Here is a 12,740-nt window from a genome sequence, read left to right on the forward strand (position 1 = left end):
AAAACATTTGCTCAAATACGTTCTCAAAAGCTGAATGCGTGTGCAAGTGCATTCCAATTATCTGATTCCCTCTTCATCCTAATGAGCTAAGAGAAGCTTTATCCTGATAGACAGTGCTTGACTGCCTGCTGCTCTTTCCAAATTGTTGCTCTGTCTTACCTGCTACAGCTGCCTTCAGGCTGCCTGTGAAAGTTCACAGACTCTAATTGTATGGGTCATATATTAGCCTTTGGTTTACAAAAGAGGCTAAGTAATCTGAAAATTTCCATGGCATGCCTGACAACTTTAACAATCTATTATTGAATCTATAAGGATTTGAGGTACTCCGTGCTTTACCTTAGTTTTTCTGTGCTAATAAGAGCAAAAAGTCAATCCCATTGCAAAGACGATTTTGCAATGGAAATTGGGTGAATAATGTGTTGGTAAGGCAGAAGCCAGGACTGCTGCCAGAGGGAAAAATAACACCTAGTTTTTGAGACATCGTGACTGAGTAACTAGAAAGATGCTTTGGGGTTAGGAGGGCTGGCTGTGCTTCCCTGGATATGCCCTACAGTACCAGCTGTCCAAACTTTGAAGGCTGAACCGCAAGCATCTTTCATCAGGCACTAAAATCCCTGGAGCCATTGGACATTAAAGTCTTGACCTCTCTGAATTAAGGTTTGTTCTCAACTCACAGAAAATACTTTCACACTTTGGTGAAAATGTAAATAGAACAATGAATTAAGAACCTCCTAACATATAATTACTAGATTTTTTTTTCATTTTAAGGCAAATAAAGTGTAATCTTTCTAAAGAAGAGCTTCAAGTCAAATTGATTTAACTCTCTAGGACATAAATATCTGAAGCAGTGATCTGCCACTGCAGAAATATCTGCTTGATAGCAGATATTTCGTGAGATTTTTGGTTTATTCTGCAGCTCCTCTATTCAGAAACCCTTTGACAAGTTGCTTTCCTGTAGGTCTGTGTTTGAATTCCACAGCAAGTCTCTTGTTTGGTGATGCCCTCACTGGCTAGGAAGAGGGCCTAGGGACAACAGAGTTCAGCCTGGGTATATCATCAGCAGCGATGATATACCACTCTGATATTTTTGAGCAGTACTGGCAGCAGGTTTGCACCTGGAAATTTTCCATCCTGAGAAGAACACCCAATGTGCCTAAAGCTTCCAAACAAACCAGTCCTACCAGCATTTGAGCTAATTAATTTTTCACCATGAACGTGTCAGAGATAAACACCTGTGGCAAACACATGTGTGGAGAGATCGAAAAGCATCTTGCTTGGGTTTTTTTGTGCTTGAACTTTTGCCAGCCTCAGCTGTAGTGAGCAATCAAAGAGCTGTCATGTAGTTGTACTGGGATTTTTCAGGCCAAATGAGATCAGAATCCACATTTCTGCTTAACCACTTAATTTACAAGTAAGAGAATGTACAAGGGACTCCACCTCTGCTGGATAAATATTAATTATTAAAAATATTTTGCCTCTCTCTTAACTTTTATTTCACTGTCTCACAGTCTCCTTTTCTGTCTTCAGTCTCCAAGTTATGAGTCTTGTGCAATATTTAAGAAAATGGATTTCTGCAACTTTAATGTTCTCTTACTGGGAGAAAAAAAAAAAAAAAAACAGATGGTGTGATTGATTGTAAAGGAGCAAAATTTTCCTGCACACAAGTAAACTGGATCTTAAAACCAACACTAATAACATATTCTCTATGTACTTATAATGGAAGTTTTAGAGTTTTAGCAATTAAAAAGCTTTCTACTTTTTATTTGGAAAGGTAAACACTGAATATTCCCTGCCTCTTTCCTTCTGTTTGTTCTAAGATGTTCCTCACAGAAAGACTTGGACCAACCTGAGCTTCACAAAAAGGAAGACAATTCAATCAGTAGACCCACAAATGTGGGGATATATTTTCAAAATAATGCAATTGTATGAGTGTTCTTGGGGCTACATCTGCCTGAAAATTAGCTGTAGCTTGACAGGTGGATGTATAGCTCTGAATTGGATGCAAAAGATTATAAAATGCTTTCTAAATGCAAAATTTGTTATCAAATCAACAGAAACATCATCAGTCATCATGACAAATTCTGAGCAATGTGCTTTGAAAAGTTAATCTTTCTTACTAAAATGATTAATCTAAAGGAACATGTAACTTGTCATTGGAGTAGACTAATTTCTCCATTTGGTTTAGTGTCTTGCATCAAAGCATATTATCAGATGCTATAAACCTGTTGTGGCTGGCCTCATCTCACTAAACAAGTTTATTGAACACCCTCAAGTGTGAAGGTGTCTCAAACACTTTTGGAGCACTCTCTGAGAGGCCTGTACAGATGTCTCTGCCTGTGCTGCTTCATAACCATTGTTATACTGACTACCTGCAAGCACTCATCCTGCTGGAATCCACCAGCAACTCTTCCCTTGATGGAAGTTCCACCCCTCGACTGAGTCCTGCCCACTAAAGGTGTTTCCCTTCAGACAGGACAGGATGTGCATGTCTTGGCTGACTGGGATACATGGAGATGCTTGTGCTTTGGAGGGGACGCTGCCCGTCAGGCATGCAACCATCCAGCGTGCAAGGCTGGCCTGAGTCACAGTCCCAGCTTTCTTTATAGGGTCCACCCCGACAACAGTTCCTACTGTGCATATTTGTGTATAATTATGCCTGAGTAAAACCCTGAAAGGTAAATATCAATGTCATGTACAGCTTTGTACTCTTCTAGAGTTGTTTGAAGGTGCTGTCAGCATCAGGCAGCTATAGCCAGCTCTGAAAGCTATCTAAACCAAATCCCACAGGTTTGTAATATTTTTTTTCTTTTTTCCCTTATGCAAACGTAGATTGTTCCTTACAAGCTTTTCCTTATTGAAGGGGAACACTTCTATTTCATTGAAACCCTAGTGCTCTGCTGTGGAGAGGTGCTTGTGGCTGCTGGTGGCTCTCACCACAGCCCCTCTAGGCTTTGTCATGTTTGTTGCTAGACTCCAACATGGCTGCTTGCTATTTCAAGGTTGTGCCCCAAAGTTTTGGGTCTTAAATGATGCCCTGGATCTACATAACGTGAAAAGTACCAATGACTGAGCACAATGCCTTAGAAGAGAAACAGAAAATGTAAGAATGGCAGCGAGAAATGAGTGCAAGGAAAAACACTGTGAGCTTTAGGTCGAGGGTGGACTTGGTTCTTCTGTGTGGTGACCTGATTTTTTTTTCTTTTTTTTTCTGTAGTATTTATAAAACATGAGATGTTATTTGGGAGATGATGCACTAAGTCCTGAGAAATGCTGAATGCAATTCATAAACTTCTGACAAGCCCTGACCAGCAAAGATTCTACTTCTTGCCAACACTTTTGCTCATCATTTGCCCAGAAACAGGGTTCTGTTACAATGAAATGAAAATATGTTTATGGGAAAAAAGTGGATGTTAGGGTTGGTTTTTTGACATAAAAACTTTTGATGTGCATGTGTTCTGGAGGGGAAACAGGGAAATGAATAGAGCCTGGGATTTTTCTGGCATGTGTTTGCCTTCCAACAGTTTTCTCTCCAGTAGTTAATTCTGCAGTATTTTTTCAGGATAATGTGAAGCAGATAAGCTCATGCATAGTGTAAGAAAATGAAAGTAATTCCAAAATATCTGGCAGAGACATTTTAATCCTAATTAAAACTGAAGGAGGAAAGAGAAGGAATGAAATGCATTTTATAGTCCTGACTTATTCCCATCAAGGAGATTTTTTCCATTCTAGAATGCCCCTGCATAATTTCTAATCAGCCTTTCAGCCTTCACCATGAGTGACAGAGCAAGGAGGAGAATGTCCGCCAGTGTCTTGGGAGAATTTATTTAAGGTTCTCCTGAGCTGTGGAAGGGATTTGTCATTGTCAATATCAGCAACGCGGCTGATCAGCACCCTGGTCAGTCTTGTCATCAGAAGAGGAAATAGAGTACGCGTATGTGACAGATAAAGAGAGAGCGAGAGAGAAATTGCTTCACAGAAAAATAATACTCATTCTAGCCATCTGTGTCTGTGTGTATTCTAGCTGTTCCACTAATTCTTGGGGAAATAAAAATAAGAACTGCCATTCAATTTACTCTCTAATTTACTTCACTGAGCACTTGGGAGATGAACCTGTGAGGGGGAACATGCTGGCCCGGGGAAAAAGGAATGCAGTGCTCATTCCCAAGATATCCTCTTTTACACACCATGAAATTTTGTCAGTTAATTTCAGGAGACCCCAAAGAAATTGTGATAAGTGAGCCTCTTGTGTTAAGAGGTTTGGGATCTGCAAAGCATCCAGAGTTCCAGGGGCTTATCTGAGCTTATCAGCAGTAGCTGACACTCTTTGATCTGCCAATTGAGTCAGGAATCTTTTTGAAACAGGTGTCTGTGTGAGGTTTTCCGTTGCATTACGATTCTGGTCAGCTTCAGGCTCTCACTGCACTTCCAATTTGATCTAAAAATACTTTTGCTGATGTGGGCTATAAAACAGTTGTGGATGAGGTGGTACTGTCTTCCCTAATTGCAAGATTCAGTTATTTGTAATTTCAAAAGTCAAGAGATACATCTCTGCTTAAACAATTCTCCAACATATTTGAGCTCTTCTGACACAAGCAGGAGGTTTTCCTTCCAGATCATAGATAAATGCAGAAGGCATTTTCCGTACAAAAAGAGATTTCTTTTGATGAAGCCTGAGATGCCTCAGACCTTCTATTATTGCTTTCTTTTTCTTGCTGGAGCAAAAGAGCTGCTGGATGTTAGGGAATCATGGTCAGCCTGTAAAGCAAACCCCTCCCAGGCTGTTCCTACAGTCAAAAGGGTGCAGCTGTGGCCAATGTGCAGAGTTCCTCTTGGTTGATTCAGCCTCCTTTGAAGCCATTAGCTGGCTCCAAATGGCAGAATTTTAAGTTTAGTAGAGGCGTGGCATAAGAGGACAGACAGAATATTAGTAGACACACTTAGTTTGCTGAGTTTGGGCTCATGTCCTCTTCCCATGTCCTTGGAGTCCTGAAATTGGGGACAGAAGAAATCAGCTGCATATTATCTCTTCAAATACTCATAATTCTGTATTTAGATACTGCTTATTTGGGTTCTGTGCTTGGCATATGGGAAAGAATAACACTGTAAATCCTTTTTGCTAGCTTGAAGAATAGTCAAGGACTAGGAATTAAGTTGGATATCTATATTATGAAATTTTAATAAGAGAACAGGCTATTAGATAATCACCCTGTTTTTATTTCTTTTATTTGCTGATTCCAATCATGAACCAGCTGTACTCTTTACTACATCACAGGGTCTACAAATGTTCTTGAATACTTTTAGAAAATAGTAACAAAAGCTGCTCTGAAGTTCTTGACTTTAATTTCATTGGCATATCCATTATAAGAGGCCATTAAGGAAATTAAGCAGTGATAGAGTGAGAACTAAATTTGTATGAGGCACTAGAAAAATTCTGATGTGCAAAAATTGTTTGAATAAACGGCTGGTTTTCAACATCACCAAAAATCTGTGGCTAGTATCTAAAGCCCAAACAAAATTGCTAGAGTTGATGGTGGGTAGGGGAGAGGGGGGGATTTTTGAATTTTTTTTAAAGAAGGAATTTCAAATTTTTCAGACATAAAATGTTAATTGGAAGAATTTGATCTCATGACATTCTAATGAAATCTAGTTTTTCATTGTACTTGCCTATCCAGGACTGCATCAGCCTATATTTCTAGATGTTATGACTCCAAGACAACTTGGAAGGTGGATTTTCCACAGGAGCAGTGTCGGTTCTCATTCAAAAGGGAAGCAGTGGTGCTTGGGGCAGAATATTTCAAACAGTTTAATCTTATCTTACGGAGGATAATGCAGTCACTCTCTCCTGATTTTGACTGGAATAGGGTTAATTTTCTTCCTAGTAGGTGGTACAGCGCTGTGTTTTGGATTCAGTATGAGAATACTGTTGATAACACGCTGATGTTTTAGCTGTTGCTAAGCAGTGCTTTTTCTACATCAGGGACTTCTCAGCTTCTCCTGTCCTGCCAGCAAGAAGGGTGGAGGGGCACAAGAAGTTGGGAGGGGACACAGCCAGGACAACAAACCCAAACTGGCCAAGGGGATATTCCATATCATATCACATCATGCCCAGAATATAAGTTGGGGAGAAAGCTGGCTTGGGAGCTGGTTGGGCACCAGTTGGCAAGTGGTGAGGAATTGCATTGTGCTTCACTTGTTTGTTCTACCTCTTTTACCATCACTGTTATCAACATTATTATTCTCTTCTTTCCTTTCTGTCAAATTAAACTGTCTTTATCTCAGCTCATGACTTTTCTCACTTTTACTCTTCTGATTCCTACCCTCATCCTGTTGGGAGTGCGTGGTGCAAGCGAGCGAGCGGCTGTGAGGTTGCTTAGTTGCTGAGGTTAAATCAAGACACTTTCTCTGACTGAGACTTTTATAGAGCACTTTCCACTAAAAATATTTTTAGATCAAATTGAGAGTGCAAATTGGGTGAGGAAATTGGAATGAAACTCACTTCCAAACTGTTACTCATCATTTGGAAAACAGGCCCACAAGGGAAACCAGCAGAGGGATAAGCTAAGCCTTAACTATGAAGAATTTAGAGAAACAATGAAGCTGAATGTGAAAAGGACTAATCGTATCCTAAATTTTAAATTTTGGCTGGCTTCTGTTGAAAACTGTACAGCTAATAAAACTCCCTCACTAGGGTATTCTCATTTCTTTGCCTTTTTGTTGTTTGTTGACTTGTTTGGGGTTTGTTCTGTTTTGCCAGCCAGATCTCTACATCTGTGTAAAAAAACAGGTTAGAACAAGTGAAAGTGAGTCTTGAGAAACAATTTTGCTGAAAAAATAACTGGACCTGCTTACAGGTATTGCTGGATTCTACATTGCTTTTATCTTGGGGGAGGAAACACAAAGTCTTGGTCAGCCAGCCCAAACCATTGCTGCTAGCCATCAGAATTTATTGCTGAAGAGAGCTCGCAGTAATCGATTCCCAGTGCAGAGTCCATACTGCTATATTTGGCTCCTGCTCAGAAGGGAAAATAATATCTAGGCAACAAAATGTTTTGCACTGTTTACCTCAAACTTAAGAACAACAACAAGTAGCTTGAAGGCTGAAAGTAATTGTGAGAGATCTTATCCCATAAACACATATGAAAGACAAGAGCTATTAAAAATAGGGTCACATACAAGGTGTCTTCTGCTATCCATAGGTGTAACAACCTGGGGACTCAATATATATGGAATTTTTCTATATAAAGAAGCATGGTGTCTATGTGGATGAGTAGAAGATGGTTTCTCTCCACCCCATTCAAGTTCAAATTACTTAGCTGGTTTTTTTTCTTTTCCTAAAGTCCTGGATGCCTTGGATCTCTCCCTCAGAGCATCATATACAGAGTAATTTGATTGTCTGCCAGGAAACTGGTGAGAAGCTAATTTACTGAATGGAAAACAAACATTGATTGCAAATGAACAGCAATCCTGCAACTGTGGTCAAGGGCCCTGTCCTACATGTCAATTTTTCTCTGTCATGATGGTAATCATGTTCCACACTGAGCAGGTGCCAAAGGAGGTCTGGTGCTACTGTCTGCTTGCTATTATGGTTGTGAAGGTATTATTTTGATGTATTTTTTGCTGACCACTATTGTTTTTTTCTGAGCATCGTAGCTTTTGAGTTCTCCACAGGATGAACCTTAAACTGCATAAAACTGCAGTGGGATATAATCCTGGAAAGCTTAGTAATTGTTTTCCCCCCTTCACATTTGGCATCAAAAATCAAGTCACTGAAAATATCTTATACGCAGGAATATTTGGAATTCTTTTTATACCTGACTTCACTTTTTCCTGTGGCTCATGTTTGCCTCATTGTCACTTCATTTCTCTTGCAATCATGGAATGTTGGATACTGTAGATTGTTGATGTTGATGTCGCCTGAGTTTAAACCGTTGGTTTTAACCAGTCATCCTGCGTCCTGTTCCAAGATGGGCAGCTCAGATGGTTTGCCTTCTGAAGGACTTGGCTCCATCACTGGCCTTTGAGTACAGAGGGAGTAAAGCAACTTGATAATTAGGCTATGCTGGATGCCTACACTCTCAGCTGGGGGCAAATTCTACCTCTCTGGGAAAAAGGCAATTTTCATGAATGGAAAACACAGGTGATCCCACAGCTTTAAATCTATCTATGGGGAAATATAAGGAAAGTAAGGCATTAATATGATTTTAATTGAAAGTACAGGGTAAGTATGTCTAACACCTGGTTAGACACCTGGAAATACCTATTTATTGTATGTGTTTACTGAGTTCTGGCACATTGAGTCAAAAAAGGTGTAGAAGGTGACAAATTATCTTTTGTGGATGATTCTTTTCTCCATATGTGTAGTTAGATTTGTTAAGGAGTGTAGCTCTTCATGCACTTCCCACAGGAACAGAGCATTTCCCAGGGAAGGGAAGTGTCACCTTTGAGTTGCAACTGTAAATAACCAGGGTGGAGTCCAGTAATTCATAACTAAATCATGTCTGATAGAACTGATAAGTCTGTTCTGTTGTGAGTGTATATATCAGAGCTGCACTTATTAACCTATGAATACAAAACCTGTCCAGAAGGCCTGCTTAAAATTAAGGCAGATGGTAACACCCTTATGCTTTTTCTCAGATCTGAAGAGAATAACAATGTACAAAGATATACACTTCTAATTAAGAAAGCATCTGTTTATGTCAGGAGTTGGCGTTGATATTTTTAATTTCCTTGCCTTTGCTTTTCACATTTAAATGGCCAAGTTTAAGGTGGCACAATCATGACCCCATGAAGCAGGGCAGCGCTGAGTTAGAAATCCCCAAGCTGCCTCCAGGCGGTGAGTGTTGTCCGTGTGGCACAGTGTGACGTCAGGAAACCCGGCTAGCACAGCTCCCCAAAGTCCTGTACTTGCATCAACTGTTCCACACGTGGAAGGAGCCCCGCTGGCACCAGCACAGGAGCCCTGACACCAGGCTCCATTGCTTGCTGTGCTTCTTATTCCATAGTTCAAGCAAGGCTGGTGAGCTGCCTGTATCTCACAGTGCTGCATGTCGTCCTGACCTGGGTGACTACTGCCGCTGAAGGCGCAGACTGAACTACTATAATCATTTACTATTAAAGTTTAATCCCTGGTGAGCTGGTTTCACAGAGTTCCACATGTGACTCTGGGAATAATGATAAAGCTGGTTGCCTCATGAACGTCTTATAGTGCTGCCTAAATATAGACAGCCCATTAAAGTTCTATCTATGGTTTCCCTTAGGATCTGCTTAGAGATGAATTTTATCCTGAAGACACTCCCTCCCCAAAATTATATTTAAAAAATAAAAAAATCTGAGCATGCAATTTGTTTGCAAGCTTTGCATTCCTAAAACAATGTAAAATTCACTGAAAGGTGCTATTGCTGTGTAGAGACACATGAAAAGAAACTTACTGAAAAAAAGACTGCAAAATTTCAGTCATGTATTGAAAAGCCTATGTACCGGCCCAATTTAATTAAAACAAAATCCAAATGGACTATTTTTAGGTTTTTTTTAAATAAGCTAGGTGTTATTTTCCTTCTCCAAGTTTCTCTAGGAAACGAAAACCTCAATTTTCCAAATTGTGAGGAAGATAAATCAGGGTTAAATGAACTCCTTCATTTTGCAGCACAAAATTTCCATCACTTTGTTTAGTGCATCAGCACTGCAGCTATAAAAGAAAGCAAGCATACAGTACACTTGGCACAGCTCACAAGAAATATTTCCTAGCAAATAAGATCATTTTGCAGTAGGGTCTTAATATGTTTTTTGAAGCCAGAAGAGGAGTTTTCCAAACCTCCTTTCTCTCTACCCTTTTCTGTTGCAGCAGCATGAGGGAGAAGAGCCACTCAGTAGTGTGGAATTAACTTCAGGCTCAGTGCTGGGGCCTTTGTATGCCTTTTGCTTATGGATGTAGCATTTATCAGTAACTTCAACATACAAAGACCTGAAGACCCCCTGTAATTTGTGCCTTTTTGTCAAAATTAATGTCATATTCTTACTTGTGTCCTATGAAAGTGCGTGGAATAGGGCAGGCACTTTCTCCTACTTTACAGAAAAGGCACAAAGTGTGAGCAGATGCAACAAATACTTCATATTGATGCTACATTTATTCATTTCCAGGTCCATGGGGAGAATTTAGCTGAGACTCAGATTTAATTACTTCTGACAGTGAACCCTATATCCAGACTTTATGGCATTTGCTATTCCTGGCAGAGGGTTGAGGGTCTCACTGAAAGCACTGTTTTGGAAAAGATATTTTTCACAGTCCCAGGAACTCCAAGGTAATCCTTAGAATTTTGAGCAGTTAATTTTGTTTCTACTTTGGAGGCCAACAGACTGAATTCATCAGTGGTGAAGGGAAATATCCATCTGGGAAGTGAAATGAAGGGCACTGTCAGCACAAGAAAGTAAAGCAGGATACAAATATTGGAGAAAAAGAAAAGTGTGGTTGTTGTTCTTCCTCTCTCTTCCTTTTGATCCCAGGAGTCCTTCAATGCTGCCTCACAGGGAACCAGTGAAACACCTGACTAGGGAGTCAAAGGATGATCCTGTGAGAGATGTTTCATCTCAGTGCAAAGTCAGGCACAAAACTTGAGAGGGAATGATGCCATTTGTATCGAGAATATTGCTAAATCCAGGAGATTGCAGGCTTCACTGCTTCACTAAACTGTGCCCCAGGGACAGATGCAGCATTTGCCTCTCATCCTTTCTTCTGCCCATTGTTCTGTTATACAAGGTATGCCAGCAACAGAGGGGAGGTGACAAGTTACAAGTATGCTTTTCCTCTAGCCAAATCATATTGTGGGAGATTAGAGAGACTTCAGCTTCTTGGTTTGTCCAGAATAAGGTAAAAATAATAGATACCAAACTAAAGACTGTTCTTTCATTAATCAGGAAAAACAAATTGGTAATCATTAAGTTTTTGGTGCTGGATATACTCAATGAAAATTTGAGTGATTTTGGAATTATTCTCATTATTAATAATAATTATTCACCCAATATTCCAAATTATTTCCATTATTCTCATGAAATGCTTACTACAAATCTATCTAGCACTACTTACTCCATTCTACCAGTCAAGGTGACATAGATGCAGGTGATCTTGCCTTGGGTCAAGAGAAAGCACAAAATTATCTTACCTCACACATTATTTTCCATTTCATTTTTCTATTAATTGTTGGTTTGGAGAAGCATATTCTCATATTTTTGGAAAGCAAATCTCTATGAGGCTTGTTCAAGGTAGGAGAGTGTGACCATACATGTTTCCAATGTATGTTTTGGCTCTCATCAGTGCACTCCGACAGAGCTGCACATCTGAGATATTCTCATGGGTCTGTTAAAGTGTTTCACTGTAATGTCATGGTCATGGGGCAGAAAAACTCTGCTTTCATGGGTGGGTAGGTCCAAGTCTTGTAGTGTCATCCCTGTGAACTGAACTCAGACTTAACTGCTGTACTCTACTGATCCCTCCACTTTGATCTTCTATTTCATACTCAGTGCAGCTACAGAAGTGAATACAAAACCTCAGCATGAAAAATGGTTTCAGTGTGGAAATTGAGTTCTTCATTTAGAATTTAAAAATGCAGGCTCTCCTATCTGCCTCCTGAGGAAGGGGGTCAAAAAAAGAGAGTGAGAGAAAAGGGGAAAAAAAAGGAAAACAAATAAATTTTTATTTTGCAAATGCAGTACTGTTGACTAAGTCCATTGGGCTATCAATGCTGTTAGCTGGAATGCCTGGGATTTGAAAGTAGTTGAAAAACAAACAGTGTATGTTTATATGGGGCCACTGTGGAATATAAGCAAGCAGCAATATATCATTTTGAGAAATGAAAAATATTTAGGAATTGGAAGTTACTGTCATCCAATATTTGTCTGCCATCACCTATCCAAGGCATGGGGCATATCAAGGAGTCAGCGATGGGAATCATGTTTCTTCTGTCTCTGCTGGTGTTTTCATACATAAGAAAAGTAACTTTACATTTCATCTTTAGAAATAAAAAGGAACTTCTAGACATCTTTAAAATTCTTTAAGAGTAGCAGAGAGCTAGCAAGATGCAGGAGTTTTGTATTTTCCATCTTTGTAAGCTTCATGCTAAAATACAGCCATATTTGCCTTGCTTTGACTTTTGTTTTCCACAAGCAGGTCTATGCAAGCTACCCAAAGTCTGTGTGCAGTCAGCTTGGCTGAGCTGTCTGCATTCTGGGTTGGATTCTTACTGATTGTCTGTACAGCTACCTTGAATGCATTTAATAGCACCAAGATTGTGAAAGTTATTATCTTGTGTTCCAATAAAAAAAAAATCAGTGTAGTTACTTTTTTTCCCCCACCAAATTTCCTGTTCACAGCACTGTCAGGAGCCTTTTTTTTTTTTTTTTGGTCACCTGCTTTCTGAAATGATGATAGGCTGACTTTCTCTTAAAACCTCTCATTTCCAACTGATTGTTTGGGTATACTTACATTTTTCACCACCAGTTCCATCTATCCTATTACTTTGGCTCCTATAGGTGTTGAAAGCAAGTACATAATCTGGAAAGTGAAAACAATTCCTTTTCAAGACAAAACAATTCCTTTTCAAGCTTGAGACCAGTGATAACTGACCCAAATTTCAGGCCCAAGAGCATAAACAGTGTGGTCTGAAGAGAGGAAAACAAGGATGGGACTTCATAACCTGCAAATGGACCAGAAATTATAAAAGTGAGAGACCTTGTGACCAGTTGTCCAT

Source organism: Motacilla alba, chromosome 2 (genome assembly GCF_015832195.1).
Source record: "Motacilla alba alba isolate MOTALB_02 chromosome 2, Motacilla_alba_V1.0_pri, whole genome shotgun sequence".
NCBI lineage: Eukaryota > Metazoa > Chordata > Aves > Passeriformes > Motacillidae > Motacilla > Motacilla alba.